At 39.3% G+C, this 20780-nt stretch overlaps 20 non-coding genes and 1 pseudogene across 20 annotated transcripts; all 21 read left to right on the forward strand.

The window, feature by feature from the left end:
* The first annotated feature begins 344 nt into the window (after positions 1-344).
* On the forward strand, positions 345-450 carry LOC137292373 (U6 spliceosomal RNA). Its single transcript, XR_010957424.1, has one exon. It is a non-coding gene; the product is annotated as a U6 spliceosomal RNA (small nuclear RNA).
* A 634-nt stretch (positions 451-1084) lies between these two features.
* On the forward strand, positions 1085-1223 carry LOC137292258 (U4 spliceosomal RNA). Its single transcript, XR_010957315.1, has one exon. It is a non-coding gene; the product is annotated as a U4 spliceosomal RNA (small nuclear RNA).
* Positions 1224-1835: 612 nt separating this feature from the next.
* Positions 1836-1941, forward strand: LOC137292374 (U6 spliceosomal RNA). The gene has a single exon (XR_010957425.1). It is a non-coding gene; the product is annotated as a U6 spliceosomal RNA (small nuclear RNA).
* A 634-nt stretch (positions 1942-2575) lies between these two features.
* LOC137292259 (U4 spliceosomal RNA) lies at positions 2576-2714 on the forward strand. The gene has a single exon (XR_010957316.1). It is a non-coding gene; the product is annotated as a U4 spliceosomal RNA (small nuclear RNA).
* A 612-nt stretch (positions 2715-3326) lies between these two features.
* On the forward strand, positions 3327-3432 carry LOC137292375 (U6 spliceosomal RNA). The gene has a single exon (XR_010957426.1). It is a non-coding gene; the product is annotated as a U6 spliceosomal RNA (small nuclear RNA).
* Positions 3433-4066: 634 nt separating this feature from the next.
* LOC137292260 (U4 spliceosomal RNA) lies at positions 4067-4205 on the forward strand. The gene has a single exon (XR_010957317.1). It is a non-coding gene; the product is annotated as a U4 spliceosomal RNA (small nuclear RNA).
* A 612-nt stretch (positions 4206-4817) lies between these two features.
* Positions 4818-4923, forward strand: LOC137292383 (U6 spliceosomal RNA). The gene has a single exon (XR_010957434.1). It is a non-coding gene; the product is annotated as a U6 spliceosomal RNA (small nuclear RNA).
* A 634-nt stretch (positions 4924-5557) lies between these two features.
* Positions 5558-5696, forward strand: LOC137292261 (U4 spliceosomal RNA). Its single transcript, XR_010957319.1, has one exon. It is a non-coding gene; the product is annotated as a U4 spliceosomal RNA (small nuclear RNA).
* A 612-nt stretch (positions 5697-6308) lies between these two features.
* LOC137292376 (U6 spliceosomal RNA) lies at positions 6309-6414 on the forward strand. The gene has a single exon (XR_010957427.1). It is a non-coding gene; the product is annotated as a U6 spliceosomal RNA (small nuclear RNA).
* A 634-nt stretch (positions 6415-7048) lies between these two features.
* Positions 7049-7187, forward strand: LOC137292262 (U4 spliceosomal RNA). Its single transcript, XR_010957320.1, has one exon. It is a non-coding gene; the product is annotated as a U4 spliceosomal RNA (small nuclear RNA).
* Positions 7188-7799: 612 nt separating this feature from the next.
* Positions 7800-7905, forward strand: LOC137292384 (U6 spliceosomal RNA). Its single transcript, XR_010957435.1, has one exon. It is a non-coding gene; the product is annotated as a U6 spliceosomal RNA (small nuclear RNA).
* A 634-nt stretch (positions 7906-8539) lies between these two features.
* Positions 8540-8678, forward strand: LOC137292263 (U4 spliceosomal RNA). Its single transcript, XR_010957321.1, has one exon. It is a non-coding gene; the product is annotated as a U4 spliceosomal RNA (small nuclear RNA).
* Positions 8679-9290: 612 nt separating this feature from the next.
* LOC137292377 (U6 spliceosomal RNA) lies at positions 9291-9396 on the forward strand. Its single transcript, XR_010957428.1, has one exon. It is a non-coding gene; the product is annotated as a U6 spliceosomal RNA (small nuclear RNA).
* Positions 9397-10030: 634 nt separating this feature from the next.
* Positions 10031-10169, forward strand: LOC137292265 (U4 spliceosomal RNA). The gene has a single exon (XR_010957323.1). It is a non-coding gene; the product is annotated as a U4 spliceosomal RNA (small nuclear RNA).
* Positions 10170-10781: 612 nt separating this feature from the next.
* LOC137292378 (U6 spliceosomal RNA) lies at positions 10782-10887 on the forward strand. Its single transcript, XR_010957429.1, has one exon. It is a non-coding gene; the product is annotated as a U6 spliceosomal RNA (small nuclear RNA).
* A 633-nt stretch (positions 10888-11520) lies between these two features.
* On the forward strand, positions 11521-11659 carry LOC137292266 (U4 spliceosomal RNA). The gene has a single exon (XR_010957325.1). It is a non-coding gene; the product is annotated as a U4 spliceosomal RNA (small nuclear RNA).
* Positions 11660-12271: 612 nt separating this feature from the next.
* Positions 12272-12377, forward strand: LOC137292385 (U6 spliceosomal RNA). Its single transcript, XR_010957436.1, has one exon. It is a non-coding gene; the product is annotated as a U6 spliceosomal RNA (small nuclear RNA).
* Positions 12378-18177: 5800 nt separating this feature from the next.
* On the forward strand, positions 18178-18339 carry LOC137292283 (U4 spliceosomal RNA; annotated as a pseudogene).
* A 613-nt stretch (positions 18340-18952) lies between these two features.
* On the forward strand, positions 18953-19058 carry LOC137292379 (U6 spliceosomal RNA). Its single transcript, XR_010957430.1, has one exon. It is a non-coding gene; the product is annotated as a U6 spliceosomal RNA (small nuclear RNA).
* A 638-nt stretch (positions 19059-19696) lies between these two features.
* On the forward strand, positions 19697-19835 carry LOC137292267 (U4 spliceosomal RNA). The gene has a single exon (XR_010957326.1). It is a non-coding gene; the product is annotated as a U4 spliceosomal RNA (small nuclear RNA).
* A 610-nt stretch (positions 19836-20445) lies between these two features.
* Positions 20446-20551, forward strand: LOC137292386 (U6 spliceosomal RNA). The gene has a single exon (XR_010957437.1). It is a non-coding gene; the product is annotated as a U6 spliceosomal RNA (small nuclear RNA).
* Positions 20552-20780: the final 229 nt, after the last annotated feature.

Genomic DNA, 20780 nt, shown 5'->3' on the forward strand with positions numbered 1-20780 from the left:
CTCAGACGACAGGTAGCACGTTTATGTCGTTTGGAAAACGTTGTACATACCACATGCTTGGCTGTAGACGGATGTGATGTAATGCTGTTCATTCGGCGTCGGTGTCAATTATGAATGATGAAAACCGCTTCCAAAACATGTTATCATATATATGAAAGCCACTGAAATTACTACCACAAAACAAAAAGAAAACGGTTAAAGGCATCCACAATGCTGAAATTCTTGTGACTACTATGTATGAATTCAATAGCAGCACAAACCAATAACATGTATATATATTGCACCTCTTTGAAATTTATGTCAGACCTCCTTCCTATAAAACGACGTTATGCGTAAGTTGGAGTGTATTGCTAACGCAGTACATATACTAAAATTGGAACGATACAGAGAAGATTAGCATGGCCCCTGCGCAAGGATGACACGCAAATTCGTGAAGCGTTCCATATTTTTAATCTTTCCATTCCATAACTGAAACTTGCAAGTGAATCCATCATTCATTTGGCAACAGTGGTCAAAGCTGATGTTCGTAAATGACTTGACATTTACACGTCCTTTACATATGAAGTGAACACACTGCATTCTAACTCTTATAATTTCTCTCCTTTTTCTTGAACATACCCACGTGGCATAGTTTGCCTCGGCATCCAGAAATATACCATGTCTATTTCATTCGTTTAAAAATTTATGCCACCCTTTATTCATTCTCCCATTATCAAAGTCTCCGCCTAAGCATCTTTGAATGAATGATTATTCCCGCCGACTACAGCTATCGCGCGCATGCGCCTTGCTCTTGACATAAACGCATGTCCTACGATGACTTAAGCCTTCACTTCTCTCATCATTGGTGTCGGCGTTAAATGAATCTAAGACTGTTTGATTGAGATTTAGGGTGTCTGTATAAACTGTATTAATCCCCAGATAGTTACTAGAGTCGCACTTACATGGATGGATATTTCCAATCAGTGTCACGGCTTGTGGCTAAATAAATCGGCCTGTTGTTTTTGTTAAGGTATGCAAATTAGTTGAAACTAGGTGCTGGTAGGTCCTTGAAACAACAATAGATTTATGGACACCTTATAACATTAGCTTTGCGCAGTGGCGGTACCATAGCCAATGAGGTTCATCCGAGGCGTGGTTATTGCTAGTTGAAAACTAATCCCAATACCCCGCGCTGACGCCCTTCACTGGGCGGCATGCGCAATTTTTGCTAGCTCCTACGGGAGCCTCATATGTAATTCAAGAATAGAACTTCAAACATGCACAAGGAACCTTGTGGTTTACATTCGCCTCCTGTACATCCTTGACATTATAATCTGGTAAGTCTAGCATCCTTTTCTCATAAATGGCTTGTCATTAAACATATATAACGTCAGTGTAAAAGAATACCCGGTCTTTTAAAAAAAACTAATTCTCTGTATTATTGATATACAAAGCCATGTACATGTGAGCGATTTCACAGTGTGTTACTTAGAGTGCATTGCCCTTGGACAGCTCAGACGACAGGTAGCACGTTTATGTCGTTTGGAAAACGTTGTACATACCACATGCTTGGCTGTAGACGGATGTGATGTAATGCTGTTCATTCGGCGTCGGTGTCAATTATGAATGATGAAAACCGCTTCCAAAACATGTTATCATATATATGAAAGCCACTGAAATTACTACCACAAAACAAAAAGAAAACGGTTAAAGGCATCCACAATGCTGAAATTCTTGTGACTACTATGTATGAATTAAATAGCAGCACAAACCAATAACATGTATATATATTGCACCTCTTTGAAATTTATGTCAGACCTCCTTCCTATAAAACGACGTTATGCGTAAGTTGGAGTGTATTGCTAACGCAGTACATATACTAAAATTGGAACGATACAGAGAAGATTAGCATGGCCCCTGCGCAAGGATGACACGCAAATTCGTGAAGCGTTCCATATTTTTAATCTTTCCATTCCATAACTGAAACTTGCAAGTGAATCCATCATTCATTTGGCAACAGTGGTCAAAGCTGATGTTCGTAAATGACTTGACATTTACACGTCCTTTACATATGAAGTGAACACACTGCATTCTAACTCTTATAATTTCTCTCCTTTTTCTTGAACATACCCACGTGGCATAGTTTGCCTCGGCATCCAGAAATACACCATGTCTATTTCATTCGTTTAAAAATTTATGCCACCCTTTATTCATTCTCCCATTATCAAAGTCTCCGCCTAAGCATCTTTGAATGAATGATTTTTCCCGCCGACTACAGCTATCGCGCGCATGCGCCTTGCTCTTGACATAAACGCATGTCCTACGATGACTTAAGCCTTCACTTCTCTCATCATTGGTGTCGGCGTTAAATGAATCTAAGACTGTTTGATTGAGATTTAGGGTGTCTGTATAAACTGTAATAATCCCCAGATAGTTACTAGAGTCGCACTTACATGGATGGATATTTCCAATCAGTGTCACGGCTTGTGGCTAAATAAATCGGCCTGTTGTTTTTGTTAAGGTATGCAAATTAGTTGAAACTAGGTGCTGGTAGGTCCTTGAAACAACAATAGATTTATGGACACCTTATAACATTAGCTTTGCGCAGTGGCGGTACCATAGCCAATGAGGTTCATCCGAGGCGTGGTTATTGCTAGTTGAAAACTAATCCCAATACCCCGCGCTGACGCCCTTCACTGGGCGGCATGCGCAATTTTTGCTAGCTCCTACGGGAGCCTCATATGTAATTCAAGAATAGAACTTCAAACATGCACAAGGAACCTTGTGGTTTACATTCGCCTCCTGTACATCCTTGACATTATAATCTGGTAAGTCTAGCATCCTTTTCTCATAAATGGCTTGTCATTAAACATATATAACGTCAGTGTAAAAGAATACCCGGTCTTTTAAAAAAAACTAATTCTCTGTATTATTGATATACAAAGCCATGTACATGTGAGCGATTTCACAGTGTGTTACTTAGAGTGCATTGCCCTTGGACAGCTCAGACGACAGGTAGCACGTTTATGTCGTTTGGAAAACGTTGTACATACCACATGCTTGGCTGTAGACGGATGTGATGTAATGCTGTTCATTCGGCGTCGGTGTCAATTATGAATGACGAAAACCGCTTCCAAAACATGTTATCATATATATGAAAGCCACTGAAATTACTACCACAAAACAAAAAGAAAACGGTTAAAGGCATCCACAATGCTGAAATTCTTGTGACTACTATGTATGAATTAAATAGCAGCACAAACCAATAACATGTATATATATTGCACCTCTTTGAAATTTATGTCAGACCTCCTTCCTATAAAACGACGTTATGCGTAAGTTGGAGTGTATTGCTAACGCAGTACATATACTAAAATTGGAACGATACAGAGAAGATTAGCATGGCCCCTGCGCAAGGATGACACGCAAATTCGTGAAGCGTTCCATATTTTTAATCTTTCCATTCCATAACTGAAACTTGCAAGTGAATCCATCATTCATTTGGCAACAGTGGTCAAAGCTGATGTTCGTAAATGACTTGACATTTACACGTCCTTTACATATGAAGTGAACACACTGCATTCTAACTCTTATAATTTCTCTCCTTTTTCTTGAACATACCCACGTGGCATAGTTTGCCTCGGCATCCAGAAATACACCATGTCTATTTCATTCGTTTAAAAATTTATGCCACCCTTTATTCATTCTCCCATTATCAAAGTCTCCGCCTAAGCATCTTTGAATGAATGATTTTTCCCGCCGACTACAGCTATCGCGCGCATGCGCCTTGCTCTTGACATAAACGCATGTCCTACGATGACTTAAGCCTTCACTTCTCTCATCATTGGTGTCGGCGTTAAATGAATCTAAGACTGTTTGATTGAGATTTAGGGTGTCTGTATAAACTGTATTAATCCCCAGATAGTTACTAGAGTCGCACTTACATGGATGGATATTTCCAATCAGTGTCACGGCTTGTGGCTAAATAAATCGGCCTGTTGTTTTTGTTAAGGTATGCAAATTAGTTGAAACTAGGTGCTGGTAGGTCCTTGAAACAACAATAGATTTATGGACACCTTATAACATTAGCTTTGCGCAGTGGCGGTACCATAGCCAATGAGGTTCATCCGAGGCGTGGTTATTGCTAGTTGAAAACTAATCCCAATACCCCGCGCTGACGCCCTTCACTGGGCGGCATGCGCAATTTTTGCTAGCTCCTACGGGAGCCTCATATGTAATTCAAGAATAGAACTTCAAACATGCACAAGGAACCTTGTGGTTTACATTCGCCTCCTGTACATCCTTGACATTATAATCTGGTAAGTCTAGCATCCTTTTCTCATAAATGGCTTGTCATTAAACATATATAACGTCAGTGTAAAAGAATACCCGGTCTTTTAAAAAAAACTAATTCTCTGTATTATTGATATACAAAGCCATGTACATGTGAGCGATTTCACAGTGTGTTACTTAGAGTGCATTGCCCTTGGACAGCTCAGACGACAGGTAGCACGTTTATGTCGTTTGGAAAACGTTGTACATACCACATGCTTGGCTGTAGACGGATGTGATGTAATGCTGTTCATTCGGCGTCGGTGTCAATTATGAATGATGAAAACCGCTTCCAAAACATGTTATCATATATATGAAAGCCACTGAAATTACTACCACAAAACAAAAAGAAAACGGTTAAAGGCATCCACAATGCTGAAATTCTTGTGACTACTATGTATGAATTAAATAGCAGCACAAACCAATAACATGTATATATATTGCACCTCTTTGAAATTTATGTCAGACCTCCTTCCTATAAAACGACGTTATGCGTAAGTTGGAGTGTATTGCTAACGCAGTACATATACTAAAATTGGAACGATACAGAGAAGATTAGCATGGCCCCTGCGGAAGGATGACACGCAAATTCGTGAAGCGTTCCATATTTTTAATCTTTCCATTCCATAACTGAAACTTGCAAGTGAATCCATCATTCATTTGGCAACAGTGGTCAAAGCTGATGTTCGTAAATGACTTGACATTTACACGTCCTTTACATATGAAGTGAACACACTGCATTCTAACTCTTATAATTTCTCTCCTTTTTCTTGAACATACCCACGTGGCATAGTTTGCCTCGGCATCCAGAAATACACCATGTCTATTTCATTCGTTTAAAAATTTATGCCACCCTTTATTCATTCTCCCATTATCAAAGTCTCCGCCTAAGCATCTTTGAATGAATGATTTTTCCCGCCGACTACAGCTATCGCGCGCATGCGCCTTGCTCTTGACATAAACGCATGTCCTACGATGACTTAAGCCTTCACTTCTCTCATCATTGGTGTCGGCGTTAAATGAATCTAAGACTGTTTGATTGAGATTTAGGGTGTCTGTATAAACTGTATTAATCCCCAGATAGTTACTAGAGTCGCACTTACATGGATGGATATTTCCAATCAGTGTCACGGCTTGTGGCTAAATAAATCGGCCTGTTGTTTTTGTTAAGGTATGCAAATTAGTTGAAACTAGGTGCTGGTAGGTCCTTGAAACAACAATAGATTTATGGACACCTTATAACATTAGCTTTGCGCAGTGGCGGTACCATAGCCAATGAGGTTCATCCGAGGCGTGGTTATTGCTAGTTGAAAACTAATCCCAATACCCCGCGCTGACGCCCTTCACTGGGCGGCATGCGCAATTTTTGCTAGCTCCTACGGGAGCCTCATATGTAATTCAAGAATAGAACTTCAAACATGCACAAGGAACCTTGTGGTTTACATTCGCCTCCTGTACATCCTTGACATTATAATCTGGTAAGTCTAGCATCCTTTTCTCATAAATGGCTTGTCATTAAACATATATAACGTCAGTGTAAAAGAATACCCGGTCTTTTAAAAAAAACTAATTCTCTGTATTATTGATATACAAAGCCATGTACATGTGAGCGATTTCACAGTGTGTTACTTAGAGTGCATTGCCCTTGGACAGCTCAGACGACAGGTAGCACGTTTATGTCGTTTGGAAAACGTTGTACATACCACATGCTTGGCTGTAGACGGATGTGATGTAATGCTGTTCATTCGGCGTCGGTGTCAATTATGAATGACGAAAACCGCTTCCAAAACATGTTATCATATATATGAAAGCCACTGAAATTACTACCACAAAACAAAAAGAAAACGGTTAAAGGCATCCACAATGCTGAAATTCTTGTGACTACTATGTATGAATTAAATAGCAGCACAAACCAATAACATGTATATATATTGCACCTCTTTGAAATTTATGTCAGACCTCCTTCCTATAAAACGACGTTATGCGTAAGTTGGAGTGTATTGCTAACGCAGTACATATACTAAAATTGGAACGATACAGAGAAGATTAGCATGGCCCCTGCGCAAGGATGACACGCAAATTCGTGAAGCGTTCCATATTTTTAATCTTTCCATTCCATAACTGAAACTTGCAAGTGAATCCATCATTCATTTGGCAACAGTGGTCAAAGCTGATGTTCGTAAATGACTTGACATTTACACGTCCTTTACATATGAAGTGAACACACTGCATTCTAACTCTTATAATTTCTCTCCTTTTTCTTGAACATACCCACGTGGCATAGTTTGCCTCGGCATCCAGAAATACACCATGTCTATTTCATTCGTTTAAAAATTTATGCCACCCTTTATTCATTCTCCCATTATCAAAGTCTCCGCCTAAGCATCTTTGAATGAATGATTTTTCCCGCCGACTACAGCTATCGCGCGCATGCGCCTTGCTCTTGACATAAACGCATGTCCTACGATGACTTAAGCCTTCACTTCTCTCATCATTGGTGTCGGCGTTAAATGAATCTAAGACTGTTTGATTGAGATTTAGGGTGTCTGTATAAACTGTATTAATCCCCAGATAGTTACTAGAGTCGCACTTACATGGATGGATATTTCCAATCAGTGTCACGGCTTGTGGCTAAATAAATCGGCCTGTTGTTTTTGTTAAGGTATGCAAATTAGTTGAAACTAGGTGCTGGTAGGTCCTTGAAACAACAATAGATTTATGGACACCTTATAACATTAGCTTTGCGCAGTGGCGGTACCATAGCCAATGAGGTTCATCCGAGGCGTGGTTATTGCTAGTTGAAAACTAATCCCAATACCCCGCGCTGACGCCCTTCACTGGGCGGCATGCGCAATTTTTGCTAGCTCCTACGGGAGCCTCATATGTAATTCAAGAATAGAACTTCAAACATGCACAAGGAACCTTGTGGTTTACATTCGCCTCCTGTACATCCTTGACATTATAATCTGGTAAGTCTAGCATCCTTTTCTCATAAATGGCTTGTCATTAAACATATATAACGTCAGTGTAAAAGAATACCCGGTCTTTTAAAAAAAACTAATTCTCTGTATTATTGATATACAAAGCCATGTACATGTGAGCGATTTCACAGTGTGTTACTTAGAGTGCATTGCCCTTGGACAGCTCAGACGACAGGTAGCACGTTTATGTCGTTTGGAAAACGTTGTACATACCACATGCTTGGCTGTAGACGGATGTGATGTAATGCTGTTCATTCGGCGTCGGTGTCAATTATGAATGATGAAAACCGCTTCCAAAACATGTTATCATATATATGAAAGCCACTGAAATTACTACCACAAAACAAAAAGAAAACGGTTAAAGGCATCCACAATGCTGAAATTCTTGTGACTACTATGTATGAATTAAATAGCAGCACAAACCAATAACATGTATATATATTGCACCTCTTTGAAATTTATGTCAGACCTCCTTCCTATAAAACGACGTTATGCGTAAGTTGGAGTGTATTGCTAACGCAGTACATATACTAAAATTGGAACGATACAGAGAAGATTAGCATGGCCCCTGCGGAAGGATGACACGCAAATTCGTGAAGCGTTCCATATTTTTAATCTTTCCATTCCATAACTGAAACTTGCAAGTGAATCCATCATTCATTTGGCAACAGTGGTCAAAGCTGATGTTCGTAAATGACTTGACATTTACACGTCCTTTACATATGAAGTGAACACACTGCATTCTAACTCTTATAATTTCTCTCCTTTTTCTTGAACATACCCACGTGGCATAGTTTGCCTCGGCATCCAGAAATACACCATGTCTATTTCATTCGTTTAAAAATTTATGCCACCCTTTATTCATTCTCCCATTATCAAAGTCTCCGCCTAAGCATCTTTGAATGAATGATTTTTCCCGCCGACTACAGCTATCGCGCGCATGCGCCTTGCTCTTGACATAAACGCATGTCCTACGATGACTTAAGCCTTCACTTCTCTCATCATTGGTGTCGGCGTTAAATGAATCTAAGACTGTTTGATTGAGATTTAGGGTGTCTGTATAAACTGTATTAATCCCCAGATAGTTACTAGAGTCGCACTTACATGGATGGATATTTCCAATCAGTGTCACGGCTTGTGGCTAAATAAATCGGCCTGTTGTTTTTGTTAAGGTATGCAAATTAGTTGAAACTAGGTGCTGGTAGGTCCTTGAAACAACAATAGATTTATGGACACCTTATAACATTAGCTTTGCGCAGTGGCGGTACCATAGCCAATGAGGTTCATCCGAGGCGTGGTTATTGCTAGTTGAAAACTAATCCCAATACCCCGCGCTGACGCCCTTCACTGGGCGGCATGCGCAATTTTTGCTAGCTCCTACGGGAGCCTCATATGTAATTCAAGAATAGAACTTCAAACATGCACAAGGAACCTTGTGGTTTACATTCGCCTCCTGTACATCCTTGACATTATAATCTGGTAAGTCTAGCATCCTTTTCTCATAAATGGCTTGTCATTAAACATATATAACGTCAGTGTAAAAGAATACCCGGTCTTTTAAAAAAAACTAATTCTCTGTATTATTGATATACAAAGCCATGTACATGTGAGCGATTTCACAGTGTGTTACTTAGAGTGCATTGCCCTTGGACAGCTCAGACGACAGGTAGCACGTTTATGTCGTTTGGAAAACGTTGTACATACCACATGCTTGGCTGTAGACGGATGTGATGTAATGCTGTTCATTCGGCGTCGGTGTCAATTATGAATGACGAAAACCGCTTCCAAAACATGTTATCATATATATGAAAGCCACTGAAATTACTACCACAAAACAAAAAGAAAACGGTTAAAGGCATCCACAATGCTGAAATTCTTGTGACTACTATGTATGAATTAAATAGCAGCACAAACCAATAACATGTATATATATTGCACCTCTTTGAAATTTATGTCAGACCTCCTTCCTATAAAACGACGTTATGCGTAAGTTGGAGTGTATTGCTAACGCAGTACATATACTAAAATTGGAACGATACAGAGAAGATTAGCATGGCCCCTGCGCAAGGATGACACGCAAATTCGTGAAGCGTTCCATATTTTTAATCTTTCCATTCCATAACTGAAACTTGCAAGTGAATCCATCATTCATTTGGCAACAGTGGTCAAAGCTGATGTTCGTAAATGACTTGACATTTACACGTCCTTTACATATGAAGTGAACACACTGCATTCTAACTCTTATAATTTCTCTCCTTTTTCTTGAACATACCCACGTGGCATAGTTTGCCTCGGCATCCAGAAATACACCATGTCTATTTCATTCGTTTAAAAATTTATGCCACCCTTTATTCATTCTCCCATTATCAAAGTCTCCGCCTAAGCATCTTTGAATGAATGATTTTTCCCGCCGACTACAGCTATCGCGCGCATGCGCCTTGCTCTTGACATAAACGCATGTCCTACGATGACTTAAGCCTTCACTTCTCTCATCATTGGTGTCGGCGTTAAATGAATCTAAGACTGTTTGATTGAGATTTAGGGTGTCTGTATAAACTGTATTAATCCCCAGATAGTTACTAGAGTCGCACTTACATGGATGGATATTTCCAATCAGTGTCACGGCTTGTGGCTAAATAAATCGGCCTGTTGTTTTTGTTAAGGTATGCAAATTAGTTGAAACTAGGTGCTGGTAGGTCCTTGAAACAACAATAGATTTATGGACACCTTATAACATTAGCTTTGCGCAGTGGCGGTACCATAGCCAATGAGGTTCATCCGAGGCGTGGTTATTGCTAGTTGAAAACTAATCCCAATACCCCGCGCTGACGCCCTTCACTGGGCGGCATGCGCAATTTTTGCTAGCTCCTACGGGAGCCTCATATGTAATTCAAGAATAGAACTTCAAACATGCACAAGGAACCTTGTGGTTTACATTCGCCTCCTGTACATCCTTGACATTATAATCTGGTAAGTCTAGCATCCTTTTCTCATAAATGGCTTGTCATTAAACATATATAACGTCAGTGTAAAAGAATACCCGGTCTTTTAAAAAAAACTAATTCTCTGTATTATTGATATACAAAGCCATGTACATGTGAGCGATTTCACAGTGTGTTACTTAGAGTGCATTGCCCTTGGACAGCTCAGACGACAGGTAGCACGTTTATGTCGTTTGGAAAACGTTGTACATACCACATGCTTGGCTGTAGACGGATGTGATGTAATGCTGTTCATTCGGCGTCGGTGTCAATTATGAATGACGAAAACCGCTTCCAAAACATGTTATCATATATATGAAAGCCACTGAAATTACTACCACAAAACAAAAAGAAAACGGTTAAAGGCATCCACAATGCTGAAATTCTTGTGACTACTATGTATGAATTAAATAGCAGCACAAACCAATAACATGTATATATATTGCACCTCTTTGAAATTTATGTCAGACCTCCTTCCTATAAAACGACGTTATGCGTAAGTTGGAGTGTATTGCTAACGCAGTACATATACTAAAATTGGAACGATACAGAGAAGATTAGCATGGCCCCTGCGCAAGGATGACACGCAAATTCGTGAAGCGTTCCATATTTTTAATCTTTCCATTCCATAACTGAAACTTGCAAGTGAATCCATCATTCATTTGGCAACAGTGGTCAAAGCTGATGTTCGTAAATGACTTGACATTTACACGTCCTTTACATATGAAGTGAACACACTGCATTCTAACTCTTATAATTTCTCTCCTTTTTCTTGAACATACCCACGTGGCATAGTTTGCCTCGGCATCCAGAAATATACCATGTCTATTTCATTCGTTTAAAAATTTATGCCACCCTTTATTCATTCTCCCATTATCACAGTCTCCGCCTAAGTATCTTTGAATGAATGATTATTCCCGCCGACTACAGCTATCGCGCGCATGCGCCTTGCTCTTGACATAAACGCATGTCCTACGATGACTTAAGCCTTCACTTCTCTCATCATTGGTGTCGGCGTTAAATGAATCTAAGACTGTTTGATTGAGATTTAGGGTGTCTGTACAAACTGTATTAATCCCCAGATAGTTACTAGGTCGCACTTACATGGATGGATATTTCCAATCAGTGTCACGGCTTGTGGCTAAATAAATCGGCCTGTTGTTTTTGTTAAGGTATGCAAATTAGTTGAAACTAGGTGCTGGTAGGTCCTTGAAACAACAATAGATTTATGGACACCTTATAACATTAGCTTTGCGCAGTGGCGGTACCATAGCCAATGAGGTTCATCCGAGGCGTGGTTATTGCTAGTTGAAAACTAATCCCAATACCCCGCGCTGACGCCCTTCACTGGGCGGCATGCGCAATTTTTGCTAGCTCCTACGGGAGCCTCATATGTAATTCAAGAATAGAACTTCAAACATGCACAAGGAACCTTGTGGTTTACATTCGCCTCCTGTACATCCTTGACATTATAATCTGGTAAGTCTAGCATCCTTTTCTCATAAATGGCTTGTCATTAAACATATATAACGTCAGTGTAAAAGAATACCCGGTCTTTTAAAAAAAACTAATTCTCTGTATTATTGATATACAAAGCCATGTACATGTGAGCGATTTCACAGTGTGTTACTTAGAGTGCATTGCCCTTGGACAGCTCAGACGACAGGTAGCACGTTTATGTCGTTTGGAAAACGTTGTACATACCACATGCTTGGCTGTAGACGGATGTGATGTAATGCTGTTCATTCGGCGTCGGTGTCAATTATGAATGACGAAAACCGCTTCCAAAACATGTTATCATATATATGAAAGCCACTGAAATTACTACCACAAAACAAAAAGAAAACGGTTAAAGGCATCCACAATGCTGAAATTCTTGTGACTACTATGTATGAATTAAATAGCAGCACAAACCAATAACATGTATATATATTGCACCTCTTTGAAATTTATGTCAGACCTCCTTCCTATAAAACGACGTTATGCGTAAGTTGGAGTGTATTGCTAACGCAGTACATATACTAAAATTGGAACGATACAGAGAAGATTAGCATGGCCCCTGCGGAAGGATGACACGCAAATTCGTGAAGCGTTCCATATTTTTAATCTTTCCATTCCATAACTGAAACTTGCAAGTGAATCCATCATTCATTTGGCAACAGTGGTCAAAGCTGATGTTCGTAAATGACTTGACATTTACACGTCCTTTACATATGAAGTGAACACACTGCATTCTAACTCTTATAATTTCTCTCCTTTTTCTTGAACATACCCACGTGGCATAGTTTGCCTCGGCATCCAGAAATATACCATGTCTATTTCATTCGTTTAAAAATGTATGCCACCCTTTATTCATTCTCCCATTATCACAGTCTCCGCCTAAGTATCTTTGAATGAATGATTATTCCCGCCGACTACAGCTATCGCGCGCATGCGCCTTGCTCTTGACATAAACGCATGTCCTACGATGACTTAAGCCTTCACTTCTCTCATCATTGGTGTCGGCGTTAAATGAATCTAAGACTGTTTGATTGAGATTTAGGGTGTCTGTATAAACTGTATTAATCCCCAGATAGTTACTAGAGTCGCACTTACATGGATGGATATTTCCAATCAGTGTCACGGCTTGTGGCTAAATAAATCGGCCTGTTGTTTTTGTTAAGGTATGCAAATTAGTTGAAACTAGGTGCTGGTAGGTCCTTGAAACAACAATAGATTTATGGACACCTTATAACATTAGCTTTGCGCAGTGGCGGTACCATAGCCAATGAGGTTCATCTGAGGGTTTGCGTTTTTGAGTTTGCATTTTCAGGTCGACCGGTGGGCAAGGCGTAGCCTTTTGTCTTCGGACTCCCCCCATTTGCTGTTTCAAGTGGTCGTTATGGCTCTGGCCAGTGCTGTTCCTGGAGGGAAGATTGACCCACAGTACTATGACCCATATGTGGCAAAGTGCACCATTGCCCTGGATACGTCAGAGTGCCGATCTTCACTGTTTTCATTAGTGAGACCATATACTAAACCTGAGGATGTTCGTGGGATTTGGAAAAAGGAGAAGAGTCACAGATGGTTTATTACGTTTAAAAGCAGGAGTGCAGCGGATAAATTGTGTAAAGTCGGTGCCCTTGTGACAAGCCAGGGGATTCGGATCATTATCTCCCCTTACGAGAAACAGACAGTAAAACTGAGATGCCACTGGCTACCTCTGAACTTGAGGCTAAGCTTTTTAGCCAAGTATTTTTCGCAGTTTGGACATGTGCTTGATGTTGCGTGGGACAACACTATTGTGTCAGGCGATCTGACGTGCAACAGTGGATTGGCCATTGTTAAGTTGGAAGTGAGTGATGAGGGCAGGAATGCTATTCCATATTTAGTCCGCTTTGAAGATGGAGAGACTATGATGATTACTGCTCCTGGACGTATGTCACTATGTTTTAAATGCAGAAGACTCGGTCACGTAAGAGCTGTGTGTCCTAATTCAAATTCAAGGAATCCAAGGAATGTAGCCACAGATGACGATGACACACCAGGCTCTCTCTTTCCACGTGGAGTTATATCAAGTGCAACCTACAGAAAGCCAGATGATGACATCTCTTTGTCAGATGTGTCGGACAAGGTTCTAGAGGATGTTAATGTTCTTGAGACAGAACAGGACTTGGACGTAATGTGTGACCACAGTGAAACGCAAGAGGAAGTGGTGCTATCAGCAGGTGAATCAGGGAATGAACTTGTTAATTCCGATCACATGGAACCCATTTCAGACTGTGACGAATCAGGTAAAGAGCCATCTACTACGGATGAGGAACATGCCGAAGCAGCGCCAAGAAGTGGGACATATTCGGATATTGTGAAGAAGACTTCCCCCAAGAAAAACCTTCCTTCTACCCATGTCATGTCAGGTATGCCATCTGGTGTCCTAGCAGCGGCTTTGGTAACTCTGCAGCCAAGGGGTGTAGTTCGAATGGGAACATCTGCCTCTGAAACACAGAAGAAGAAGCCGAGAACTGACCCACCAGATGACATTCAGTGAATTTACTTTGACTGAAACAGACACGACAACGCCCATGGACAATGAGAGAGAAAATGGACTTAAACACAGACGCTCTGGAGTCTCCCGTGTGGGAGTGATGTATGTGTTCTTTTACTTCTCCTTGTGTGAAAGAGATCTTTCTGGATTCGTTGTGTTTGATTCATATGTTTTACCTTGGATGTATTCATCAAGGATTACTCTCCATAATGGAATATCTTCTTTATGTGAGTATACTGATGTGTTTATTTTTGTTTAGTGATATGATGGCAACGAATCAAGGAATTAGCACTAAACTGTTTTCCGTTTGTACATTAAATTGTTCTGGTTTAAGGGGAGGGGTTAGAAGGAGAATGCTGAAGTATGAATGGAAAGAAATGAATGCAGATGTTTTGTTTTTGCAAGAGACACATGTGGCTTGTGTAAAAGAGGGTCAGAGTGTTGAGAGAGAGCTTGGGTGCAAGGCAGTTTGGAGTTTTGGTACAGGGAATTCTTGTGGGGTGGGTATTCTCTTGTCAAATAAGTTAAGCTTTAAAATAGTTAAGTTTCATTATGACTTTGATGGTCGCCTATTAGTGTTGGATGTTGATATATTTGATAAATCATTCAGATTTATCAATGTTTATTGTCCAAATGATGCCACTGATAGAAAACAGTTTCTTAATACCATAGATATACATCTTGTTACTCGGCGTTCCATAATACTTGGAGGGGATTTTAATTTTGTAATGGATATTTCACTGGACAAAGTTGGTGGTAATCCCCTTGCAGGAAGTGATGGTTCTAAAATTCTTCAAAATATTCAGAATACTTACCATTTGACTGATCCATTTCGCTGTCAAAACCCTAAATGCATTCTTACTACTTGGCGCCAAGGAAACATTTCATGTAGACTAGACAGATTCTATATATCTTCTTGTGTGTTGGATAATGTTTGTAATTGTCGATTAATACCATGTTCCTTTTCCGATCATGATTATTTCTCTTTTGATTTTATCCTATTGGATTCGATCTCAGTTGGTCCAGGGTACTGGAAAATAAATAACTCCATATTACAGGACAGAGCCTTTCAGGAGTCTTTTCGAAATTTTTGGAATGGTTTAGACGTCAGTGACACTCTGTCTCATTCTGAGTGGGAGGATCTCAAGGTTGAAATTAAGAGGTATATTTCTAGTTATTGCGTTAAAAGAGCACAGGTCAAGAGAAATGTTCAGTTTCAACTTCAACGCAGATACAGGGATCTGTTAGAGGCGGAAAGCAAGTATCCCGAAGCATTTACTGATCAGCTTGCTGCAGTTAAGAAACAGTTGTACAATTTTATATTTGATTCTGCACAAGGTGCTATCATTCGTTCACGAGCAAACTATTTGGACAATAATGAAAAGCCTTCTAAATTCTTTTTACAAACTGAGTTTAAACATTCTAGTGCTAAAGTTATTCATAAACTGATGGATGATCAAAACGTTTACACTTCACAGAATGATATCTCTAATCATTGTAGAAATTTCTTTGCTGATTTATTTACTGAAGAGGAGATTGATGACTTCTACTGCGATGAATTTATTGAAAATTTGCCATCTCTAGGGAATCTGTCTGATGTATGTGAAGGTATGATTACCAAAGATGAAGTGTTTGCAGCCTTGAAAAGTATGGAGTCAAATAAGTCTCCGGGTTTGGATGGTTTGTCTAAAGAATTTTATTTGGCATTTTGGGATCTTTTGGGTGACATATTAACAAATTTATACAATTCCTCGTTCAATCTGGGTCATATGTGTGCCAGTCAGAAACAAGGTTGTATCTCACTTTTATGTAAGGACAGTAAACATCCATACTTATTAAAGAATTGGAGACCTATTAGTTTGCTATGTGTTGATTATAAGGCACTTTCCCGAGTTTTACAGAATAGATTGTCATTAGTTATATCAAACATTGTACATCCGGATCAGACATGTGCTGTGAAGGGTAGATCTATTCATGATAATTTGCATTTGATACGAAATGTTATTGATTATGTCCAACAGAAAGACTTGTCAGTATCCTTTGTTTGTCTCGATCAAGAAAAAGCGTTTGATCGTGTTAATCATGACTTTATGTTCAAGGTTTTACATAAATATGGGTTTGGTCCTCAATTTATCCGTTGGGTTAAGCTATTATACACAGATATATCAAGTTCAGTGCTTGTTAATGGCCACCTTTCTCCTTCCTTTCCGATTACCAGGAGTGTACGTCAGGGTTGTAGTTTATCACCTTTGTTATATATTCTGGTATTTGAACCCTTCGCCATAAAAGTGCGGAATGACAGGTTAATTTCAGGTATAAAGCTTCCAGGTTCCAGCACGGAAGCCAAATTTTCCGCATATGCAGATGATGGTACTGGAATTTGTATAAACGGTCAGAGTGTAAAACGGTTGCTAGATTTGAGTGTATTGTACGGAAAGGCATCTGGTGCCAAATTGAATGTTAATAAAACAAAGGGTCTTGCATTTGGAAAGTGGAAAGATGCAGCAGATCATCCCTTTGGAATATCATGGCCAGACTCATGTAAAATTTTGGGAGTAAAATTTGGCAGAAACATCACTGATGATGACATCTGGAACGATATATTGGTAAAGGTTCATGGGGTATTGTTTACTGGTTTCAAAGATAGACAGTTGTCAGTGTTTGGAAAGTCCACGATTATCAAGAGTATGGCTATGTCCAAGGTTTGGTACACAGCAGGAGTTGTGCAGATGCCAAGTCATTTTTGTAAGCTATTCCAAAGGATAGCTTTCAGTTTCTTTTGGGATTCTCATAAATTAGAACCACTCAACCGTAACACATTATATAATACCGTTTCAAATGGTGGTGTTAATTTTGTTCATCTTATTTCACGTCTTCATGCTCTCAATTTATTCCATTTGCATAGGTTTATCAACAGTTCTTCTTGCAAGTGGGCGCAGTTTGCTCTTTACTGGGTTGGTATTGCCCTCAGGAAGATCAATCCTAGTTTTGCATCCAACTTAATTCCACACTCTCCAGTCATTCCCAGTTATTATGAAAAATGTTTAATCTCGTTTAGATATTTTATGATGCTTTACCCACATTTTGATTGGAAAACTCCAATGCATACGAAGGGCTTTTATCAGTTGATAATTAATGCTATAGTCATGAAACCCAAAGTTACAACTTTGTTTCCTTGCATTGACTTTTCAGCCAGTTTTCAGTCTTTATGTAATCCATTTTTGGATCCCATGTGTAAGAGCTTTGCATGGCGTATGATGCACTGTATTGTTCCAACTAATTATACTTGGTATTGTCGCAATTTTACATTTAACAAAAGGTGTACATTTTGTTCGGAAACAGAGACAGTAAAACACCTTTTCTTTCAGTGTGAAGTAGTTAAAGATTTGTGGAATATTGTGCATAGTTGGATTTTCGATATATCTTGTGGTGTTGTAGATTTAGATTTTGAAATGGTCAGGTTTCATAATTTTCCTCGTGTCAACTGTAAATACAGATATTCAGTCATATTATATCTTGTTTGTCTTGCAAAATATCATATTTGGCAAGTGAGGTCAAAGGTTAAATTTTGGCACACATCAACGTCATCTACAAGCCTATTTGCTGGATTTGTTGAAAAATTACGCTTCAGAATTTTATGTGATAAGTTGCGACTTCCGAATGATGTATTTAAGAAATATTGGCTTGATGCAGGCGTCTTTTGTAAACAGTCTACAAACAATCAGATCAAATTTCTCTTTGACACGTAGGTGGTGTTAAAAGGTAAAACTGTATATCCACATGTAACTAGCTATAAACAGTAAATCCATTCAATTGTAAATATGCAAATAGTATTGTAGATTTTTTCATGTAAATATGTGTAAATACTTGTACATATGTAGTCTTCAAGGAAGACACAACTTTATATGAAATAAAAAAAAAAAAAAAAAAAAAAGAGGTTCATCCGAGGCGTGGTTATTGCTAGTTGAAAACTAATCCCAATACCCCGCGCTGACGCCCTTCACTGGGCGGCATGCGCAATTTTTGCTAGCTCCTACGGGAGCCTCATATGTAATTCAAGAATAGAACTTCAAACATGCACAAGGAACCTTGTGGTTTACATTCGCCTCCTGTACATCCTTGACATTATAATCTGGTAAGTCTAGCATCCTTTTCTCATAAATGGCTTGTCATTAAACATATATAACGTCAGTGTAAAAGAATACCCGGTCTTTTAAAAAAAAACTAATTCTCTGTATTATTGATATACAAAGCCATGTACATGTGAGCGATTTCACAGTGTGTTACTTAGAGTGCATTGCCCTTGGACAGCTCAGACGACAGGTAGCACGTTTATGTCGTTAGGAAAACGTTGTACATACCACATGCTTGGCTGTAGATGGATGTGATGTAATGCTGTTCATTCGGCGTCGGTGTCAATTATGAATGATGAAAACCGCTTCCAAAACATGTTATCATATATATGAAAGCCACTGAAATTACTACCACAAAACAAAAAGAAAACGGTTAAAGGCATCCACAATGCTGAAATTCTTGTGACTACTATGTATGAATTCAGTAGCAGGACAAACCAATAACATGTATATATATTGCACCTCTTTGAAATTTATGTCAGACCTCCTTCCTATAAAACGACGTTATGCGTAAGTTGGAGTGTATTGCTAACGCAGTACATATACTAAAATTGGAACGATACAGAGAAGATTAGCATGGCCCCTGCGCAAGGATGACACGCAAATTCGTGAAGCGTTCCATATTTTTATTCTTTCCATTCCATAACTGAAACTTGCAAGTGAATCCATCATTCATTTGGCAACAGTGGTCAAAGCTGATGTTCGTAAATGACTTGACATTTACACGTCCTTTACATATGAAGTGAACACACTGCATTCTAACTCTTATAATTTCTCTCCTTTTTCTTGAACATACCCACGTGGCATAGTTTGCCTCGGCATCCAGAAATATACCATGTCTATTTCATTCGTTTAAAAATTTATGCCACCCTTTATTCATTCTCCCATTATCACAGTCTCCGCCTAAGTAAGTATCTTTGAATGAATGATTATTCCCGCCGACTACAGCTATCGCGCGCATGCGCCTTGCTCTTGACATAAACGCATGTCCTACGATGACTTAAGCCTTCACTTCTCTCATCATTGGTGTCGGCGTTAAATGAATCTAAGACTGTTTGATTGAGATTTAGGGTGTCTGTATAAACTGTATTAATCCCCAGATAGTTACTAGAGTCGCACTTACATGGATGGATATTTCCAATCAGTGTCACGGCTTGTGGCTAAATAAATCGGCCTGTTGTTTTTGTTAAGGTATGCAAATTAGTTGAAACTAGGTGCTGGTAGGTCCTTGAAACAACAATAGATTTATGGACACCTTATAACATTAGCTTTGCGCAGTGGCGGTACCATAGCCAATGAGGTTCATCCGAGGCGTGGTTATTGCTAGTTGAAAACTAATCCCAATACCCCGCGCTGACGCCCTTCACTGGGCGGCATGCGCAATTTTTGCTAGCTCCTACGGGAGCCTCATATGTAATTCAAGAATAGAACTTCAAACATGCACAAGGAACCTTGTGGTTTACATTCGCCTCCTGTACATCCTTGACATTATAATCTGGTAAGTCTAGCATCCTTTTCTCATAAATGGCTTGTCATTAAACATATATAACGTCAGTGTAAAAGAATACCCGGTCTTTTAAAAAAACTAATTCTCTGTATTATTGATATACAAAGCCATGTACATGTGAGCGATTTCACAGTGTGTTACTAGAGTGCATTGCCCTTGGACAGCTCAGACGACAGGTAGCACGTTTATGTCGTTTGGAAAACGTTGTACATATCACATGCTTGGCTGTAGACGGATGTGATGTAATGCTGTTCATTCGGCGTCGGTGTCAATTATGAATGATGAAAACCGCTTCCAAAACATGTTATCATATATATGAAAGCCACTGAAATTACTACCACAAAACAAAAAGAAAACGGTTAAAGGCATCCACAATGCTGAAATTCTTGTGACTACTATGTATGAATTAAATAGCAGCACAAACCAATAACATGTATATATATTGCACCTCTTTGAAATTTATGTCAGACCTCCTTCCTATAAAACGACGTTATGCGTAAATTGGAGTGTATTGCTAACGCAGTACATATACTAAAATTGGAACGATAGAGAGAAGATTAGCATGGCCCCTGCGCAAGGATGACACGCAAATTCGTGAAGCGTTCCATATTTTTATTCTTTCCATTCCATAACTGAAACTTGCAAGTGAATCCATCATTCATTTGGCAACAGTGGTCAAAGCTGATGTTCGTAAATGACTTGACATTTACACGTCCTTTACATATGAAGTGAACACACTGCATTCTAACTCTTATAATTTCTCTCCTTTTTCTTGAACATACCCACGTGGCATAGTTTGCCTCGGCATCCAGAAATATACCATGTCTATTTCATTCGTTTAAA

Source organism: Haliotis asinina, chromosome 7 (assembly GCF_037392515.1).
Source record: "Haliotis asinina isolate JCU_RB_2024 chromosome 7, JCU_Hal_asi_v2, whole genome shotgun sequence".
Classification (NCBI taxonomy): Eukaryota; Metazoa; Mollusca; class Gastropoda; order Lepetellida; family Haliotidae; genus Haliotis; species Haliotis asinina.